The sequence below is a fragment of the Meleagris gallopavo genome, chromosome 26 (assembly GCF_905368555.1).
Source record: "Meleagris gallopavo chromosome 26, MGAL_WU_HG_1.1, whole genome shotgun sequence".
NCBI lineage: Eukaryota > Metazoa > Chordata > Aves > Galliformes > Phasianidae > Meleagris > Meleagris gallopavo.
The window spans coordinates 3,324,922-3,345,818 of NC_139429.1; the positions used below are offsets into that span (position 1 = coordinate 3,324,922).

Genomic DNA, 20,897 nt, shown 5'->3' on the forward strand with positions numbered 1-20,897 from the left:
AACGTGGGTGCAGAAGCCACTGTTGTATGCAGAATCAGCTGGAGAACCTTCTTGGAGCCCAGAGTTTCCTGGAATAGGAACATTTCCCCTATTTCCCATGGTCTTACCTGAGCCTGAAACGGAGCCCTGTCATGGAAGAAGGTTTCTTTTGGCTTCTTCTATCTCCTGTCCTGCAGGGATGTGCCAGACAGAAGTTAGTTTCACAGCTGTCAATGGGGGAAGATTTGTATTTCTCCTACTGGAGTGGGAGCGGACTCCTATGGGATGTCAAAGGTAAAGCATCCAGAATGTGGCAAGGCAGTGCTGTGCTGTGTGACCGAGGAAGGAATCCTCTTGCTTTTGGGTAGAAGGAGGTGATGGTGGACTGTGGGTTGATAAACGGTTCGGGTTCAGGGTGAGTTGGTTTTGTTGCTGTGTGCTTTCAGTCACCTTACCTCTCCATTTCTCCTTTCCTCTTCCCTCTTACAGTGTCTTGCAATCTAAATATTGAAGTTAGTGCGGCATAATGGGGCCTCCTCCAAATGGAGCCCCTGGGAAATGCCACGACACCGGGTGATCCTTAATGTTGGCCACGCAGCTCTTAAATCAGGTGCCCTCCTCCTACCCTGGGGGAGCAGTGCAGGAAGGGGCGGGAGCTGGGGACTGCAGGAGATGTCTGATAGAAGCCCTGGGCTGTGCCATAATGGATCCATCTTCCCTTTTGCTAGAAAGTTTCCGAAGAGTAATAAATTCACTCCAGGTCTGTGCTGAATGCAAAATTGATCAGACTGCAGGAGCCACAGGGAATCAATGCAGTGTGTGTCTGTGTGCTGGCGCGTGCGCCTCGGCATTGCAGTCTGGGTGTGCTCTGCGTTTACATTTGCTGCCTTGCTCTGCTTCCTCCTGCACCGGCCTGCTGATGCCACAGAAATTTGATTTATTATTCTTATGATTAGAAATATTACAAAATATATGAAATAATTTTATGAAATAAAATATGAAATAAAAAAGGTGAACCGCGGCGGTAGGCAATTCTGAGCCATCTGTCTTGTCAGGAGGGAAGGCACACAGGATGGTTAGTTAGAATTATTCATTGAAAAGAGCCACATAAATAAGTTTCAGCTGAAGATGAGTCCTTCTGTGAGAGAGCAACTTTCTCTTGCTTTTCCCCCCCAAACCCATCGGAAGCCCAGGTCCTCTCTCCTTTGCAGAGCAGTCGGCACAAAGAGCTGCACGTGGGGCTCCTTCCCTGCACCCCCGCCCTGCCGAGGTGCTGAATCAGTGCTGAGAAGGCACCACAGCATCCCCCCCACGTGGCTTTGTAGAAACCCAAGGATGGAATCAGATACATCTTTTAAAATTAACCAATCCAATCATCTACTGCAGCAAAGCAGGAGCTGCTGAGTCACGACCCGGTGCTTTCTCAGTGCTGGAAGAGCTGGAAGTCCATTCCTGTAGCTCAGAGGGGACGGGTGGGCATCCAGAAATGTGGGCAGAGTTGAGGTGGTGCCTTATGTGATTTGGTGGCTGCTTTTCTTTCTTTCTTTCTTTTTTTTTTTTTTTTTGCTCCTGTTTATACGCTTTGCTGTAACCCACAGGCAGGTTTTCAGCTGCTGCCATGGCAAAGGGCGTTTCAGGATGATTCCATCTATGTACGCTGCTCTGTAGCCAAAAGAGATGGCATTGTACTGCTTCATTTCATGAATATTCACCGTGTTCCAAAGAAATCACAAAGTTCATGGAGGAGATTCCACTTGCAGCGGTGCGCTGCGCTATCTGCAGGGCAAGCTGCATCTTCCTTTTATTATTTCCATATTGTATCATGCTGAAGAGCCTCTGTTTTCAGATCATGCCAGAGATTACAAAGCCCCACAACCCTCTTCTGTCCCGAAGAATCAATCAACCTAAACTAATACTTTAATGACTCCTTTCCCTCCCAAGGAAACAAATTCAGGCACACACACGCATACACACACGAACAAAACAACAAAAAAAATTGTTTTAAAGGAGCAAAGGGGCTGAGGAGGACCTCGTCTGGTCAATGGAAGAAAGAGACGGATGTCTGGTGCCATGGCAATGGAACGGGGATTACTTTGCACTGGAAAATAGGTTCCTTTTTTTTTTTTTTTTTTTTTTTTTTTATTCCAGTGTTTTTTTTCTCAGGCAGCGAAGAGTTGTCACTGAGTCTGAGAGGCCCATTTAGAGGAAAATGAGCCTCTGAGCAGAATTGAATGCTCGCTTTCACCGGCTGCTGCTTGAACAGTCTGCTTTGCTTTTCGGGCAAGCCAGGATGCAAACACACATATTTGTTGAGAGCACTTGCACAATCCCAGTGTGTGTGCACATGTGGGCGTGTGTATCTATGTAAAACAAGAGGAGCTGGGTACAGACTTGGGCTGCTTGGGATGTACCTTGCTTGAAAAACAGCAAAGATTTGGTTGTAAGAATGCCTAACGTGGCCAGGTATGCAGTGCATGGTTGTGAAAATCCAGCCTTTCTCTGCCAGGATTATTGTGCCTGTTTCAGGGATCCATAGCATTTTATCGCCATTAGATGTTTAGAGGGTTTAATTAAGCCATTTTCTGACAAAATCTCTTCTTGGTGGCTGATGGAGAATTTCTGTTGTGGCTCTGTGCTGCTCCCACTGCTCCCAATTCTAAATGGTTTTTTGGAAACAGGTTACCAAGTTTCAAATGGAGGAGGATATTATGTTGATGACAATGTTGTTTGGAAAACTCGTCTTATTACCGTGAAGAAAATGCCCAATGGAAACATTCCGAAGAGACACTATTTTCAAGAGATTTTAACTCTTTTTTTAAAATGAAATTTTGAATTTTGGAACTTTTTAGAGGCTTTGGATTTTCTGTCTCTTCTTGGGGTGGAGGAGAGGCTGCTTTGCAGACATGTTTGCCAGCCCAGAGATGAAGGCACAGAACGCAGTGCCCAGACAAGAGGCACGAAGTCACCCATTTACAGCAGCAGAACCAAGCCAAGGAGCTCTAAGGGTGGTCAGGCTGGATGATCTTAGTGGTCCTTTCCAACCTTTATGATCCTTTGGCTTCTCCGTGCTGGCCAAAGGATCCCCTGGTCATCCCAGCTCTGTAGCTGGTGCTCCTCTAATGGGGAGCACTCCTCTCAATTTCCCTCTTTTTAGCCATCCTAGAGGACAAGAGAGCATTCATTCCCATCACAAATGGCAGAGGCAGCCCAGAAAGTAGTTAGCTTCACTGTAGCACATGGCCCTGATTCTTTCTGTCTTTGGACCTCCTTTGCCATGGGATTTTGGCACTTGTGCCACCGTAAGGAGCAGGCAGTGGTTTGGTTGTGCAGCGCTGATGCTGGGGCACTGGGGCACACATCTCACTGCTGTGAGGGGCAGCACAAACTGCAAACTATTCACTTCAAGCTGATGCTCTGAAACGTTGCTTTTGAGTGAAACTGCTTTACAGTATGAGCCAAAGTATGGTTTTGAACTACGTTAATCCTATTCTAAGCATGCTCTGCATTTAGCATAGCAGGGGCAGCTCAGGACCTTTGCAGTGTTTATGCTCTCTGTCCTTTCTGGGCTGATAGCTGCTCTGGGCTGTGTTGTTGTGAACGTGTGTGTTTGTATCTTTCCTGCCCAGAATGAAAAATAGCTCCTCTCTTTGATCTTCCCTCCTTTGCTAAAAGGTAACCCCAAATAATCCCTCTTATTACATGGGGTAGGTGGTGACATGAGCCAGGATTGGATATAAATGTGACCCTCCTTTTCAGCCATTGCTAACTGTGAAATGTAGAATCTCTGTCCAGGTAAAAAATTTGAGTTGTCATAGCAACAGCAGGATGGCTATTTATTTTTGGATTTCCATTTTCACTGATTTATTTAACACATTGACAATCCATTTATAATGAAGAGGAATTGAGAGGGTTTTTGTTTCCAGCTAGGTTTGTACTAAACCGAGGTTGGGTTGCTTTCCTTTGTAGAAAATAAGCAAAGATAAAAAAGGTAAATAAAAAAGGAACTGTGTAGATTTCAGGGGCTTTTCTTGCAGATAAATCCTTGTGCTGAGTGGAGCATAGGACAGTGAAAACATGGCTTATTTGTGTATTTTGTGTCTTCTGGAAGAACTTCAGCATTATAAAATGGAGCAGAGCTTTAAGTCCTGTGCAGCGTGAGGCAGAAAAGCAGTAGGTGCTTCTTTCCACCTGCCTCTGCTTGCTTGCACACACCTGATGCCAAGCAGAGGACAGCAGAGCCATTGCACACAGCTCCTGGGCTCCTTGCACGAGTCGGGGAGTGCCCAGGGCCACGAGCAGAAGCATCCTTCTCACTTGGGCTGCAGCTCTGCCAGCCTCAGTGCTTCAAATTCTCCTTTTCCTCTGCAGCATTTCTATGTGAGCAGGTGGGAGGTCTGGGGGCTCAGAGGAGCTGCAGAGCAGCCTGGGGTTCAGGCATCCCAACCTACTGCGCTTCTGCGTGGGCTGGGTCCAAACTGGGGAATAATTGGCCCTATCTCATCCTGAGGTGTTGAAGTTGGCTGTGCTCTGTTTTCGGGACTGCTGATCCTTTGCCAGGCCAGGGGATGTCAGTGGCCCTTCACTGAGGAGATGTGTCTGCAGGGCTTTGTGTGATGGCTTCAGCCATCCCTGGGTAGGGGCAGCTTTGTCTAAACAAACAGGCAACCACAAATTAGTGGTACCTGGGAATTTTTGCAGCCTTACGCTGTGTTGCTCAAAGCTTTTTGACAACAGTGCCATATAACAGCAACAAAAAAAAGCACCAAAAAACCCAATGAACAAGAAATACCTATTGAATGTATCTTCTTCCTGGAAATCTCACCTCAGTGCACGCCTTCAGGCACCATCAGATGTTAACAGCCATGCAGCCAAAGCAGGCTTTAATATTTGGTGGCTTTGGAAAGCATCAGAAAATGGGGAAGTTTGAGGCAGGTTTTCCAGAAATGAGCAGTGAAAGCAGAGTGGAATAGCAGAAACAAACCCAGCAAATTTCTGCCTGAGGAATGCGTCTGAGAGCACACAAATGGAACGAATCTCTCCGTGTTTTTCTGCAATTGCTCTGCAGATTGGCTCCTCTCTGGGGTTTGTTCTGTGATGGATTTGGGCGACTAAGATTGATGGCGGTAGAAGAGCTGGTACTGATGGCACATTTGTAAGGCTCAGTAAAAATGGTGAGCCTGGCAGGTACTGGGGGAGCTTTACATCATTTTTTTTTAGTATTGCTGTCCATGGCCTGGATCTGGACTATTCTCAAGACAAGTGAGAAGGGCAGCCAGCAGCCAACACAGTGTTGCACTTGCAGTCCTGATCCATTAATCTGTGAAACGTGGGCTTGTTGTTGGGCCATGCGCTTCAGAGAAAGGTGAGCTCTGACCTTTGTGTTCAGTAAAATCAGCGTTATTTCTGTGTCTGATGTTGAGCTTGCAGAAGCAGAGTGCTGTCCATCAGAGTCATGGAGCTTTCCCCGTTTATCCTAGGGGATGCTCAGCTTGCAGATTGTCTTTGGGGCTGAGAGTTGGGGGAAGGGTGGGAAAACCCAGGAAATCAACTTCCAGACATAAATACAATATGGACAAGTCATAAACATTATTAAAGCAAGTCTATCCCTGCAGGGCAGGTTTTTCTTCATAATGCTTTCCTGATTACGCTTCCGCAAAGCTGGGGAAGTGAATAGTGGGCTGATTATCCATGGACCATGATCTACATCAGTGCAAAACTGTTTCCATTGTATGTGAGAAGAGAACTTTGCATATTTACTGGAAGGGAATAGCCATCCTGCTTCTTATTCTGTCTTCAGATTCACAGTGGGCCTGATCCAAGACATAGTCATGTCAATGGGATTCTTTGTTTGGGCTCTTCTTATGTTCCACATTACCATTGCAAAACCTGCCCTGTTTATCATCTTAAATATACATGCTATAAATAGACCCTGCATTGACACAGTTTGTGATCAAACCCCAAACTGATCCATCAAACGCTTGGAAATAGGTTGATCAATGTGGAGGCAATGGGAAATTGTTCCAAATATCCAATAGAAGTGTGGACAAACCAAACGAACCCAAACCAAAAATGACTGACAGTGAGATAGTAACAGAATAGTCTCTAATTGCTTTCAAAAAGCCAACAATAAAAAACCACCCTTGAGAGAAATCCAGGTCATTTGACATCGTATTTTCTTGGACAGCTCCAGTCCTGATGCTCACCTGAAGTACCTGAAGTGCCTTTGTTAAGTTTCCATGTGCAGGATGGCACTGCTTGTTGTAAGAGTCTGAATCTGCTCCTTGGGCAATAGCCACGAAGCATCAGGCAAAGGTTTGTGTTAGCATCTGTATAACATGAAGGGCTGCTTATCCTCAGTGCGGTCAGAGTAGTAGAACACTTTGATACAAGTGCACAAGGTGCATTGCTTTCTTTATTCAATGATAGAATTCTTTCCAACATCTTAATTAGCATTCATTTGCAATGTAATTCTGGTGCTGCAACAATTTGTACTGGAATTCTGATGGATATGTTCCAGCATTTTTTTCCCCCCCCTATCAACTTTCATAATCTTTTAAATATCTCTCTCCTGTAAACTTTAGTACAAAGTGAAAGTCCTCTTATGCAATCCGAGTTTAATGCATCTGGGTACTGGTTATCAAACAAAGCAGTTCAGACAGATCTCTCTTTTCAGAAATAAAAGAAGTAGCCAACATAAAGCGGTGTAAATAGGAATTTCTGAAGGATATGCAGTAGAATAAGGGCATGACTAAGGGCTCTCAGAAAGCTGAGGGCTCCACTTTAATATCAGAAATCCCAAGTATCTTTTCTGATTTTTGTTAACATAGCTAAGAATAAAAAACTCTCATTTCCAAATAGAGGTTTAATGCTAAGTGACACTTTGCATAATCTGCTTAGAGGGTCACTCTGTGCTCCTACAGTCCCTGCTGTACTTCAAACACCAGCCCTTGTGCAACGAAACAGAGATTCCGTACAGTTACACAGAGCAACGAAGGGGTATCTCAGAGATGGGCACTCCTAAAGGGCTGCTGGTTCAGGTGTTTGTCATGAAAATCTAACACGGAGAAAACAAATGACAGCCGTCACTGGTCAAGATAAAGCATTCGGTTGTCAGTTTCTACAAAGTGTGTGGAAAGTTCTTGGTTTGCTGGAGGAGGAAACTGTTGGGGTACCCCAGAGTGCTGAGAGCAGAGCCTGAGACTGCTGAGTGCATGGACATGGAAGGTTGGGGGTTGGCTTCAACGCAACTGCTTGTTCCTTACTGGTTGAGCAACATGGAAACTGCAGAGCACATTCCTTGTATTTGCTGCAGTGTCCTGGTGAGTTACGTGTTTGCAGGGCTATTTCTCATGATCTGGGTGTATCATTCTGCTATCCCTTCAATGTGTCATTCTGTGACAATTTTCTGCCTACGTGCAGAGTCGCCTTTCCTACCTTTGTCTGCATTCTCTCTCTTCTGTTGTATCTTTGCTGCGTTGTATCTTATTGCATCCTATCCTGTCTGCTGCAGAATTCAGTAGGACTTAGGAAGGCAGCAGTTCCAAACCCTGCTAGCTCACCCCAGCTCTGTCCTGGAAAGCCCCCTGTACTGACAATGAGACATAGATCAGCCTTTCTTCCCATTCAGCCCTTGGCTTCTTTGGTAAGACGGCTAAGATGGATGCTTACTGTGATAATGGTGCTGACATTCGCTCACCAGGAATTGGAGTGAGACCATCATTTCATGTCATATAGGTCTCCAGTAACAATCAAACGCTAATGAGTGCCAGGCCATTAGAGGTCTGGCATGCACTCCAGTAGTGTCCCACACTCAGTGTCCTCAGCCCATTATCCATTGTGTCTGCTAGGTATTGCCACAGTTTGCCCCAGCAGCAGAGATGTTGCACAACCACCCAGGGCTATTCTGTTTAGGCTGAATGCCATCTTTTCTGGGCAAGTGTACAGATCGTGTCTTGAACTGTGCCAGACACACTGCTTGTGGTTCATTTTCTGCTTGTGAGCCTGGCTGAACAAAAAAGGCTATATGTATATGTACCAGTAGTGCTCATGTTACATACAATCTGACACCCTGTAGATGGTCTTTGGGGATTAATGAGGCACCCACTGCTGTACAGCATGTTTTGGCAATGGGGAGGGCTGGTGAATCCCATGCCTGTCTTTCTTGTGTGTCCTTGGGTTTCTTTTTGGCACATACATGCAACGAAGTACAAGATGCAAATACTGCCAAGGCTTCTAGTAGAAGAGATGACATTTATATTGTTATACAGTTTGCTGATCTAAACATACCATTGCCTTGCCTTGATAGCCCAGGGCAAGCGCTAATCAGCTTCTTTCATGGGCACCCTGCCATCTGAAAGGGTGAACACAAATAGAGACAGTATGTGCATCATCTAGGAGTGTTGCAAGAACACGATTCCCAGCTGAGAGGATCCAAATCTGTCTGTCTCCTGCGCTTGCATGTTGGCATGAAAGAGAAAAGTGACAGCGTTAAATATAATGTATTTGGAATAAATCAAGGTTGTATTCCGTAGCTGCTTCAAGCAAGTTTTCGTTATATAGGTCACACTATCAACTGATGTAAATTGGCATAGCTTGACTTTAGGCGCTGGAGTTGATGGATTTTGATGTGCTGAACATCTGGCCCCATGTGATTGCACTCCTTCCCTGCATGGAGCTCTGCTACAGGTAGAAAGAAGCCTAAGCAGAGGTTCTGTTCGTATTTTCCTCTCTGGGACATCATCAGAGGCTGTTTGGTTTGAAAGGTGACAGAAGATGAGGAGTTTGGGCCCCAGTGTTGTATTTGCAGCTCTGTCACTAATACTTGATGCTGAGCAGTTTGCCCTCTTAGGACCGGCATGCCTTGCTTTACCTAGAGTCTGTATCAGTTCTTTTATTTAATTAGTACCTCACTACTAAGGGCATTAATTAAGATCAGAGCTGCAACAAGGGAAATTCTGCTTGGATGCAGCAGGAGAACAATAACAGAACAGGGAGAGCAGTTTATAGTTGAAATGGATTCTTAAGCTGAGCCACATTCCTAATGGAGTGTGAGCTGAAGCCTGCTAATGATTTTGTTTTCAAATCTTCAAACTTCACTTGGCTTTGGGTCAAAGATGTTTTTATTTGTAAACAAACCATGTGTTTTCTCAGAGATAGGAGGATGCTTTGGAGTTCTTGTTGTTCCTTACTGATTTACCTTAGACAATCCTCTCCACCCTTCTGTAAAATCAGAAGTAGTGTTAGTGATCCCCCCACCTGCCTCAGTTATTGTTGAAATTAAGTGATGAATATTTGTACAGTGTTCTGCATCATATTTGTATAAAGGTTCTGTGAGACAACGCTGCACTGCTGGCACTGCAGGAGCTGCATCTCTCACAGATGGGATTTGGGAGTTAATCAACTTTGGCAGAACTCAGACTTTTGCTGTTGCAGCTTTTTTTTTTTTTTTTTTAAACTTATTTCTTACATTTTAATTCAGAATACAGACCAGCTCTTTGAGTGCTGTTAGCTGTAGCTCTATCAGCCCCATCCTTCAGTGTTACAGCACAAATTATCTGTGTAAGAGGTCCAGTGCTATTTAGAAAGTGTTGGTAAGCAACTAGATATAACGTTTAAATTCTTTTTGTCCCATGTAGGTGAACGTTGGCTGAGAGAGAAGGAATAAAGCAGTGTGTTTTACAGCAACCCAGCAGCACAGAAAGCATGTATGTTTATTTTCCATAATTCTGTTTAAGTATCTTTAATTCCTACGTCGTGATCATTTGATTGTTTTTAAAGGAGGGCTGTGGAACCACAGCTTCAAAATATAAGAGATTGAGAGTGACATGCACATGGGTCTGGTCACAAACAATGAAAGTAGAAGTTTGAGCATGGAGTTGTGCTCAGTCAGCACTGTCAGCATTAGGAGAGTGAATCTGAAAGTTGGCACTTGGTCTTGTTGAACCTCCTACAGCTGGCCTCAGCCCAACCATGCAGCCTGTCTGCATCCCTACATCAGGCCTTCCTTCCCCCAGGCATGTCAATGCTTCCTCCCAACTTGGTGTGCAGTACTTCCTCCCAACAAGGCGTTATCTGCAAAATTACTGAGGGTGAAATGTGCTGTACCAGTGCTACCTGCATTCTCCAGGCCTGGACTCACTGTTCTTTTTAGGCAAATATCAAACGTTCAGCACGTGAGCAGTGCTGAATTCTCCAGCAGTCATTGGCTGCTTGTGGAGATCGCATCTAATTCCACTACTGAGTGTGATTTTCCTTCTCTTTCAGGATCTGTCAGTACTGGTGAAGTCCTTTCTCTGAACCAGACAACAGAAGCTGCTCTCCTAGTTCATGGCTGCTCCTTCCCACTGGTAAACAACCTTGAGGGGAATCTGCTTTCAGGTGAGATATTCAGCACTCAGTCAATGGAAGTGATTATCTTTTTTTTTCTCCCCTCTATTGGAAGAGCTTTGCTAATTGTGATCTGAAGCGATAATTAAGAGCTAGAAAACCTTTTAGGCTGTTGCTAGGCTCACAAATCCATGCTTCTGCATAGTTGATTTTTTTCCCTGTTTCTATTCTTTGAATTCTTATTCTTTCAGTTAGCTCCTGTTACATCTTGTGCCTCGTTACAGCTAAAACAGCTCACCTGTGAATTTCACACTAAATCTGAAGGCAATACTGTGTCAGAAGGGAGTTTTGGCAGGGTGCTGGTGCTTGTGCAGGTTACACAAGGAGAATGAAGACCAGCAGGTTGGATTCAGTATTGAATAATAGCATCATGTAGAGGTAACACAAAGAACTAATCAGAGACAGGAACAGAAAAAGGACTTATCTTCTGGAAGAAAGAAAGTCAGGTAGAATGAAAGGCAAACCTGAAAGCAGTGAATCTGTTTTACATCAGTGAAGGCAGAGGAGTGCCACTTGGGATTAGCTTGGCCATCAGCAGTGCTCCATGCTGCAGATAACACGAATTCCATAGCAACAAATTTTTAACTTGAAATCCCTGGCTGCAAGGGTGCACAATGACTAGAAACTGGGCTCATGTTTCTCTGAAATCATTAAAAACTCACTTTCTTTTATTTTTCACCCACCATCCTGCTCAGAAAACTGACTTATTTTTGAAGCCCTTAATTAAGCATGAAAATCTAGCGTTAGGCAGATGCTGTCATTTTCTTCCTACCCCTTCAGCAAAAGCCCCAGTGTAACGTGTTGCACTGGGCTCTGAAGTTGTAGGATGGGTCGCTGGTGATGAGCAGCAACCACACCTGCAGCACATGCCCAAGGACTTGCAGTCAGATGAGTCACATGTTGCATGGGCCAAGTTTAATCCCAGAGAGAATGTTACAACACAGGAAGAAAGCCCTGAAAATAACAAGAACTGGTACAGTATTTGGACCGTAAACACAAGTTAGAACAGTCTGGGTATTTGCTCTAATCCTCTCTGATTCTATTTTGAATTGCGATGTTCCTACTTGCTAAACCACTTTCTGTTTTTACACTTTTTTACCATGACATAAGGAGGAGGGATATTTTGGAAACTGGAGAACTGCTGCTTGCACCAGAATGGCATGCCACTAATTTCTGCAGGTTTGTTGAACCGAGCATTGCCACTCTGTAAGCTCTCTCAGCCTCCTCTAGGATTCCCTATAGAGATCCCCACCTTCCTACAAGGCAGGCCATACCCCAGGTGAGAGCAGTTCTGTTTGCAAGCTCTCACCTGCTTCAAATTAGGTCCTTGGAAATGATGCTCTAAGTATTTGAGAGGGGATGAGGTTGATGTATTGATGGTTCCTCTAAGAGGAACAACAATTCAGTGGGCCCAAACGTGCCCAAAAGACAATGAGTGCATCCTTAATGTAGCCAGGATGAAACATTAATGTGCATTTTTAATTTTTTTTTTTTTTTTTTTTTAGTTTTATCTTTTTACCTGAGCAGAAATTTGGGAGAGTGGGTTTAATGTCAGCTAGTGTGTTTTAATGGAGGCCTGGAAGAAGAAGAAAAAACCTTCCTGTATCCACTTGTTTCTTAGGTACACCACATTACCCACAGCCAGCCTCGCCACTCCCAGAGAGAGTTTGTGTAAGTCCTAAAATAATTCCATTCCTCTGTCCCACAAATATTCCCATTCGGTCAGCTTTATATAGAGTAATTACTGTTTAACATGGCAGTGCAGCTGGGTCAGGGCTTATTTTGGGGTATGAGATATAAAAAGCCGTTTGTAAAAAGAAAAAAGCGAAGGAGACCATGTTTGTCAATCTGTCATTCTGAACAAATGAGCCTGGAAACTTGTTAGTTTACTTATTTTTAAGAGGTGGCATTCATGAGAGCTACTGGCATTGGTACCAGAGGCACTCCTGGCTTATGTAGCACTTCAGTTATAGAAATATAATTGTTGGAAACAGCATTCCTTTCCTACATAATGGAGAGGTAGCCAGGTTTTGTGGTGGCACATGTTGAGGGAAGGGCATAAAGCTGTGGCCAATGGACACGTGGGAAGCTCAGGCGTTTTGTGGGCAGGTGCAACGTGCGGCCGCTGGAGAAAGGCATCTTGAAGGAAGTGCCTTGGCTCCGTGCTCCCGTTCAAGCAGATCTTTGCATTTTCTGTGCCTGAAGCACTGTGCACAGAGCAGGCAGCTCATTCCCACAGCTGTGCTGTGGTGTAATTAGCTCTGTTTTACAGCTGGGGAAACCAAGGCAGTGAAAGTATTGAGTTGCTCCCGACGACCTGGTGAGTCATATCTTGGATCTTGGGTTTGAGCTCAAGATTTGTTGGCTCTTGTGCTTCTTTGCATTTTTTCAGACCGTGCTGAGTCAAACTTCCTTCTGATTGTAGTAACTTTGATACGGATGTATGTATATTTAATATTCACACATGTATTTTATTTTTGTGCCTGTTGACTATATCTGTGTATAAACAACAACAAAAAGAAAATGTGACTATGTATATGCACATGTCATTTCTTATCTGTTCCTAAAATACAGGTGTCTCTGTGGGAAACCAGTTCTGAAGCTGTTTATTGTACAATAGTTCAGGAAGTTGAGAGGATTATATTCTCTTCTGTGGTTTCCCATGCTGGGTAGCTCGTTTCACCTCAAAAATTAGCATCGTAGTCTGGTTCACAGAAGACCCCAATATTTTTAGTAGTCATAGGAAAGAATGTTGTCCGCTGGGACGGAGCAGGAGCTGTGGATCAGGACTCAGGGTTTGGTTGTCTTTTTCTACTTATTTTATGGCCTGGGACTGTTCTTATCACTCTTCTGTGCCTCTGTTTAATAGCAAAACGGGACTAGTAACATTGAATTACCTTGCATAGAGCTATTAAAAGATGAAATTGAAGTTTGGAGAACTTTTACTAGCCTTTGGCTTCAGAGAAATAGAGCAGTTACAAGATGTATTCCTGTGGTTTGGCTTTATTAACAATATGAACTCCTTCCGATATTGTACTAATGAAATGAAGCTGGGAAACAAACCAGAAGCAGATAAAGACAGAAGTTGAAATCCTTCATGAAAGTTGTACAGTGTACTAAGAAAGGATGGCTGTATTCTTGGATTGTAAAAATTCTGAAGCGCACACAGAAAATAGTTTTCTCTGTGAAACAAAAATTAGAAGAACAGTGACATTCCAGTGTTTTTTAAAGTGAGGCAGATCTGAAAAGAGAGATGCTGGGAATGACAAAAATGTTTCAAAATGAAAAGTTGAAAATGAATTTGAACAAAACCTTTCGGCTCACAAATGGCTCTCGGGTTTCTTGACTCCTCCTTCTCTGCCAGCTATGCCAGACTGCTGGTAAATGGCAGCCTGAAAGCCTTGAGGTCCAAGTGGTGAGCCAGAACCAGATGCATCATGAACAGGATTGGGGTGTGAACAACAGTGAGCTCCAGCTTTGTTTCCTTTGCCAGCACTGCTGCGTGCGGCCGTTGGGGCTGTACAGAATGTCTCAGCATCGCTGTGGGACGAACAAACAGCAGAAGGTGTCTGAGCACCCTGTATCCCTGGGAAAGGCATAGAGGCTTTATTTCCTTCCCTTCCCTGTGTTTGCTGTCTGATCATCCATTAGGCTTATATCCAAATGTTTCTTATTGTTGCTACCCTAGGTTGAGCCTGCTGCAAGGTGGGGGTGAAGAAGTGTGCATCCATCCTTATTTGCCTTCTTGTTGCAGACTCACCAACAAGGCCATTCAGGACTGAATTCATTTCCAGGTAAGGGAGAACCCCTTCCTACTTAGGTGGTGAAGTGCTCAATCAAAAGTGAACTGATCACCATAATAGTCAAAGCAACACAGGTTGTAACATACCAGCTTCACCTTGGTGCAGAGTATTTCCTATACGTTCCTGGTAAGAATCTAATTGGTTCAGATAAATGCTGTTGTGTAGCCACTAAGAGTAAGTAGAAAAGAAGTCTGATCCCAGGCTGTCAGGGACAGAATCTTTTTTCATTGTAGGATGCTTCTTGAATTAGTCTGAAAGAGCTCTCATTTTATTTAACAGGTTTTTATTGATCTACAAGGCTTCGTTTATCGGTTCCATCTTCTTGAGTGGCTGAAGCAGACTTAGCTTACGATAGGAGTTCTTATTTGAGTTTGTTTTATCAGCTCAGTTGTTGCTAAATTTCATGCTTTTCTTCTCTGGAAAGAGGCACATGGTTTAGAGAGAGAAAAAAAGTGTACATTTCCTTCCAGTCCATTAACTTTCTTTCATGGAGCTCTGTACCAGTTTGAGTGCACAATTGGGAGGAATCAAAACACAGACATCTAGACTATTACATAAGATCAAAAAGAGAACAGAGTTGTTTTGAAGCTGAATGTAATGTATTTGTCCAAAGTCATGAACGCTTTTGAGAACTCAGAACATTCTTCCTGTTCTGCCTTAGGATGAAACTTACACTGTATCAGCTGGAGAGAGATCCCAAAATACTCGAAGCCAAATAGGTAACTGTAGACCTAATTCGAGGTCCTTACAGAGTGAGATCAAGTAGGGATTTGAACCTGATTATTAGACAGGCTCTTTTCTCTTTCTTCCTTCTAACTTCAAGGTCCATCTTATGTTGAAGAAACCGTCCCCATGGATGTCAGAAATATGAATGAATTCAGGGCAAAACCTTGGAATTTTTTTTAACTGATCTAATGTATTTTGTCCAACTGCTCCCCCAGTTAAAAAAAAAAAAAAAAAAAAGTTTGGCAATGAAAATTTCCAGAGAATATTTTCCTGTCTTGCCTCATAGTTGTATTATGTTGTAACAGCCTAAGTTATAACTCTTCCTAAATGAATCTGCTTATTGTAAAGGACAAAAAGCACTGTGTATGTACGTTGATTATGCGTATGTCCAACCACAGTGGATGGGTTTGCTGGGTTCCCCGGCCTCTTTTAGTTGTGTGTTCCTCTGTTAGGAGCAGGCTGGAAGCTGGACTGAGCTCCTTCTGCTGTCAGTCACTTGCGGTCCTGGACAGAAAAAGAAACACCAGTTTTTCTTCTGTAGTCCGGATACTGAGTCACCTGTGTGGCAAAAGAAAATAGCCAAAGGGCTGCTGTTCCCTGGTGTCCCAATGTGCCTGGGGATATTTCATCAGGGAATTTAAAGCTTGAAGCTTGAGGCTGGTTCACTAGTTAGCTGTGCTTACTTTGGTGGTGCACTTGATCTCCTGGAGTCTGAGGTTCCCATCCTTAAGAAGTAGTTTTATTTTGTGGTTGGTTTTAAAGCCATTGGCAACCCCTGGTTGTTTTACATGGGTGTTTCAGACATGTGCTATTGGTTCAAGGCTGCATTACTTATAGTTGGAAACTGATTGCAACTCATCTGCCACTTCTTGTTCCAGGCCTTGACCTGGGCTGTGGTGGGACTGGAAACCATCCCACTGCTGCTGTGCTTTTCTGCCTAATAATGTGTTTTTGTAGCTGCAAGATGAAGAAACCACTGTTCCCATGTCTCTGCAGGCCAGTGGTGACCAAGGAGCATGGCTATGGAGGCTGACTTGTCACACATCATCCTGTATCTGGCCAGGAAAGCTGTCTGTGGCCTTGTGGATTGCTTCCATGCTGTGTGCCCATCCCAGAACGCTTCTGGAGGCCTTCAAACAAAGCATCTTCATACATCCCTGCAGGAGAGGGCATCACTTACAGCACTACAGGGAAGATCTCTCCTCTGCTGTGCACCTTTTTGTTATTCTCATAGCTCATTGCCCTGAGGAGCACCTAAGCTGGGAATACTAGTTCAGGTGAGCTACCAAAAAAAGTTTTCTGCATACATCTAGATTGGTGCTGGGGCAGGATGCTCGTGGTCTTTGATTCACACTGGCTTACCTTCTGTAGAGCAGGACTGGAGCATTCAGTGCTGCCTTTCCTTGGCAGCTCACTGCAGTGCTGCTTTGCTATCCGTCTGCTCTGCCATCTCCGCTCACCTCTGCGAGCGCGGCTGATGCAGCTAATCTGTGCTTATCTGAATGCAGAGGCATAGCAGCAAGAGATTTCATGCAAATGTAGCATCGTGCAGCCCTGTTCCTTCTCGCAAACTATTGATTACGTGTCTGATTTGCTCTCCCCTGATAATAAGCCATAGGCAGAAGCCAATAGGGCGAGGAGGACGAAAACCTGTCATGATCATTCGATGCAGCTGGTGAGCCAATGGGAGGAGAACACCCGTGGATTGGGTTGGGAGAGAGTAAGGCTGGGGGAACTGTCTTAGCAACAGCAGAAAGCATCTCTTTCCCCCTCCCACTGTGCAACCATACTGGAAAGTTCCTGATGATGTTCCTTAATGTATTTGTCTCGCTCATGCCAAGTTTGTACGTGATTTGTTTGACTTTGACGTGTCTGCCAGTTTACCCCTTTCTCTCCTTTGGAGAGGATAGAAGGGCATCTTTTCTTTGTCTGTCCTACTGAAACCAACTAATGAGCTCAAGGTAAAGTGATCTCATGCTGGATTCATTGCCCATGCAAGCCCTGAGTAAGTGAGTGAGTTTTGTATTGTCTTTTTGTGGTTGCTATCTTCCTTTTGACATCTTTTCAAGACAGCTAAAGCAATGCAGAGCTGCCACCTTGCCTAGCATGAGTTCATGGTGTGTATTGTTGCACTGAAGGATAGGCAGCCTGTTGTGGTAGTGGGAGCTGGACACCTTGTTGTGTTCTCAGCTCTTGTTAAAGAATCCTTGTATGAAGTCAGGTGTATCCTTAGCCTTCAAATCCAGATTCCCTTACCAGGCTGCTGGGTTCTTTGGTCTGGCAATGAGAAGATAAGCTTTCTCTGTGGAGCCCTCCCTGTGATCTGTGGGCTGAGAGGAGTCAGTCCGCAGATCACGCTGCCTTACCTCTTATCTTTTATCTGGTTTACAGCAGGAACTGTTCTTTCTGTCTCTCTGCCTCTCTCCTGGTCAATCCATCATTGGTTTAACCAACCGAAAATGAAAATGGCAGTTAAATTTGTCTAAACCTTTTGAACATTTATTGAAAGCCAAACATTGGCACTTTCAGCACTCCCTTGAAAATGACCTTCACTGTCCTCCTCTCACCTGCTGCCTCCTCTGGCTCATAAGCATTCACACTTTTATCTCACTATTTGCATGCTGGTAATAGACATAGATTTTGTTAGTCCTGCATCTGTCGAGACGGCGGGGACAATAATAGAAGCACCGTCGGGACCAATATATATTGGTCATAGGAGAGTGTCCAATGATGTCTGGGTCAGGGAGCCTTTAACTGCAGTGTCAGGGAATTTAGTCAGCTGTCATCGCTTCTTAATTAAAAATAGCTGAGACTCACTTACATTCCGTTGCTGTGTGTTGGCTCATTTGTCATCTTGTCCTTTGCTCTCCAGCAACACCCCAAAACGCTCTCAAAAAGGAGACAGTGGGTAAAAGTGCAGCAGGTAGGAGGGCAACTGGACTGAGAGCAGATAATCTGTGCTATGAGCTGCTCTTTGGGTCCTGTGGGAGTTTAACAGGATCCAAAGGGGATGGGGATACACAGCATCATGGTGTGCAATGTACTCTGTGTGTGTTTTGTGTATATGTGTAAAATTAGCCTCTGTGCACACATGTGTCAGGGAATAAATCAAGCACTAACTGTCCTGAGGTTAGAACTTTCCTTGGGGACAAACCAGCTCATATTTTTTTCCATCCTGGCTTTCCAGCACCTTCCTCTGGTCCAGTACTCTGAAGGACAGAATGTTTTAACAGTGCGATCCACTCAGAGCTTTCCTATGTACATAAGTGATTGGATTCCTTATTCCATGCTAAATGGAATTTAGCAGTATCTGTGATTGCTATCACCTTCCAGTAAATTTCACTAATTTATTTGTGATATTCCTAGGGGGACAGGGAGATGGGAGGTTACACGGAGGTCCAGGAGCTGCAGAGGGAGATAAATAGCATGTTGTAATATCATTACTGAACGAAAATGTAATCCCCTCCCCCGGCCAAATAAAAAAGAGTATATTGTGATTGTAGTTAATGCTTGGAGCCGAGGGACAGTTTTGGCATCAGGAGAATTTTTCAGGCTTCCTTTTTACAAGTAAATCAGAGGTGGAAGGGCATTAGGCTGACTAACTTCCTGAACTGGAAGTTGCATCCGGACTACCATATTTAATTGTCTATGATTGACCTATCTTCCATGAGTTTTGCTAATCCATTTTTGAACTTGTTTATATATTTGGCCTCCGCAGCATTGGGTGGTGATGAATCCCACCATTAAATCACATATTGTTTGAAAAAGTTCATCCAGGATGTCCTGTACAATGCTATCAATCTGTCTGGTGAGTAAATGGACGCCTGTTGCCAGGGCTTGAGATTCCCTCAGCCCCATGTTGGTGGTCATTCCCCAGCAGACCACTTCCATCCCTTGCACCAGACCTGCGGTGCTACAGCACCCACCTGGGGCTGCAAGGAGCACTGTGAGCTGCACAGGGTAGCTTCCGTGCTCCCACTGCTGAGCAGTGATTTTTCTGGCCGTACAGAGTTGTTGCTCTCAAGGCAGCGTTTCTGCCCATGAGTGAAGCTCCAGTGATACTTGTTGGTATTTCTGCTAAAAGTGTTAATTTCCTGCTCAGGGGAAATTCACATGCAGTTGCGGGATGGACCCAGAGATTCTCTTCAATCTGATCAGTTTTTCCTGAGTCCGTAGGACAGTCTGTGGGAAGAAAGAGGGGAAGACACCTGATTTGATTTTGTATTGTTCGGGGATTTTGAGTTATTCTCAGTTGTACTGATCCAGGGAACAAGAAGCAACAGGTTCTGCTCATCTGAACCCTAAGTCACCAAGCTAAGGACAGACCTTCATGTTAAAGATGTTTTCAGAGTGCAGTATTTTTTTTTTTTTTTTTTTTTAAACTAATTAAGCTCTGATGACTTCAGCTGTATTTTCAGCTTCTGATTAAGGCCATGATACTAATTAAACTCTTGAATTATTAAAAATGCAAATAGTCAGACCTGTGTGCAACAGCAGAATTGTGTTTCCATGCTCCAGGACAGCAGTTGGGAGTATTTGGCAGAATCCCTTGTGGTGACAAATATTTCATCTCTGTTTTTTTTTCCTATGGCTGCACTCCACTGGATGCAGAACTGAAAACATGAGCTGCTGGGGTAAATGTCTCAACTGCCTTGCAGCTAGGCAAGTAAGTTTGATTAAAATACAGCAAAGTTTTGGAAGGAACGTTGAGTCTCTTAACATCATGACTGTGGCATTTTCACTGAATGGGCAGCTGGGATTGAAATACCATTTGGTCCTTTGAGAGTGAGTCTGCTGCCAGCAGCAAAACTCTTGGAGCTGCATTTAGACTGCGTACTTTGTTGTCAAAGTTCAGGAGCATGATAAATTATTTAGACCTCTAGATGTCCCGCCAGCCCCTATCTCTCTGGCATCCCTGTTAAGATGCATGAACCTTTAGTTAGACATCGATAGCAGGAGGTCTGGTTGTGCCCTTTCCTTCAATATAGGTATATATATTTTTTGTGGCACTGCTAAACATTGGGGATTTAGAAGGATGTTTTGATCTCCTTGCTGTCTGCATCTCATCAGGAGCCAGGGACAGAGCGATAGCCATCCCAGTGCACCAACACATCTTTGTAATTGTGAATAGGGCTCATTTCATCTTCAGATGGATAGTGCAGACCCACAACCAGTGGGTCTTCGGGGTCAGTTAGCAGGACTTTGGGGTAAGGTGGAGCGCTGCAGGCTGGGAACTGGGTGTGAGTAAATACTGCCTGTGACTGGCTCCCCAGTGCTGCCCTGTGCCCAGGTTGTGAAAGCAATTTCTGTGTTTACTGGAAAAGCTGTAACTCCAAAGCCTGTAATGATACACTGAGTAATGTCCCTGTCTGTACCCTGGTCACTCTTGCAGCCCTGCTGGTAGAGGCAGTGGCCAGTGGGACTTGGACACATCTGTCCCTTCCCACACCCCTTTTGTGCTGCCATTAAGGAGGCTTGGCTGGAGCTGGCAGTGTTTGCAGCTGGGATATTAGAGGGAAATGGCATAGGCAGTCTAGTTATAACCTGCCCAGAGGGAAGTTTCTTCTTAATGCCTATTTAGGTCATAATAAAGACATAAATTAAAAAAAGGTGTGCAAGACACTATTCAAATGCACCAAGTGCTTGTCACATTGAATAAACTGGGATCCTTACTGGTGTGAAGGTATTACTGTTTATTAGAGTCACTTATCAGATAAAAATACGACCCGGTGTCTTCAGTTGAGTCCAGTCAGTGTCAGGCATGATGGGGAAGCTATGTCATTTTTGCCTTCCCTTCTCGAATGTCCCTTTAGTATGTTAAAACAAAGAAATAAGTGGTCATTACTTTACCTATGACAGTTGACTTTTTTTCATCCTCCCGCTCTAATGGGCTGCAGGTGTTTCACAGCCAGCCCAAGCTAATAAGGACAGACATTCTGGCTGCAAGCCAAAATTATAAAACTGTCCAGGGAGAGAAGAAAAGAAAAGACAAGGCGCGGGGGG

General features: G+C 44.3%; 1 protein-coding gene across 38 annotated transcripts in view; it reads left to right on the forward strand.

The window, feature by feature from the left end:
- Positions 1-20,897, forward strand: part of LOC109371009 (uncharacterized) — a 214,789-nt gene that overhangs the window by 154,532 nt on the left and 39,360 nt on the right. For 36 of the 38 annotated variants that reach the window (XR_014879734.1, XR_014879751.1, XR_014879742.1 and 33 more), the window contains 4 exons: positions 9,615-9,683; positions 10,243-10,356; positions 14,054-14,159; positions 15,891-16,171. The gene's annotated coding sequence lies outside the window, so the exon portion shown is untranslated. Of the gene's footprint in view, positions 1-9,614; positions 9,684-10,242; positions 10,357-11,986; positions 12,037-14,053; positions 14,160-15,890; positions 16,172-20,897 lie in introns of all 38 variants that reach the window. The other 2 variants (XR_014879729.1, XR_014879746.1) reach the window with 2 other exon arrangements.